At 48.7% G+C, this 515-nt stretch overlaps 1 protein-coding gene across 4 annotated transcripts in view; it reads right to left on the bottom strand.

Annotated features, from left to right (window-relative positions):
- BLVRA (biliverdin reductase A) overlaps positions 1–515 on the bottom strand; it is a 46,068-nt gene that overhangs the window by 9,705 nt on the left and 35,848 nt on the right. The gene's annotated exons all lie outside the window — the stretch shown is intronic.

Below are 515 nucleotides of genomic sequence, written 5' to 3'. Positions count from 1 at the left end.
CATAAACAGGTGGTGGGTGATCTGAGAGGAAAGGGGCTAGCATTAAGGAGGCCCAATGCAGAACGCAGGATTCGGAGATGAGGAGGTAAAGCGTTCCAGGCAGGGAGTGGCTAGCCAATGAAAGGGCACTTTAGTGGGATGCCGGTGGGGCCACAAAACCGACCCACTTGTGATGTACTTGCCTTTCGTGAAACTGATTGATTCTGGCATAGTTAAAATGGGCAGTATGCAATCTGGGTTTCACGCAAGATCCCAGTCCTTGTTTTAGGTGCCTATTTGACTGTGTTTCTCTTGATGGTTATTAACCTCATTAGAAATAAGAAGAAGGGGGCAGCTAGGTGGCACTGTGGATAGAGCAGTGGGCCTGGAGTCAGGAGGACCTGAGTTCAAATCCTGCCTCAGACACATAACAGTCATTTAGCTGTGTGTCTCTGGGCAAATCACTTAACCCAATTGTGGAAGAGAGAGAGAGAGAGAGAGAGAGAGAGAGAGAGAGAGAGAGAGAGAGAGAGAGA

Source organism: Vombatus ursinus, unplaced genomic scaffold, assembly GCF_900497805.2.
Source record: "Vombatus ursinus unplaced genomic scaffold, bare-nosed wombat genome assembly UNPS02014820.1, whole genome shotgun sequence".
In the NCBI taxonomy this organism is placed as follows: domain Eukaryota; kingdom Metazoa; phylum Chordata; class Mammalia; order Diprotodontia; family Vombatidae; genus Vombatus; species Vombatus ursinus.
The sequence above is the reverse complement of the archived record's forward strand: the minus strand, read 5'-3'. Positions and strand labels throughout refer to the sequence as shown.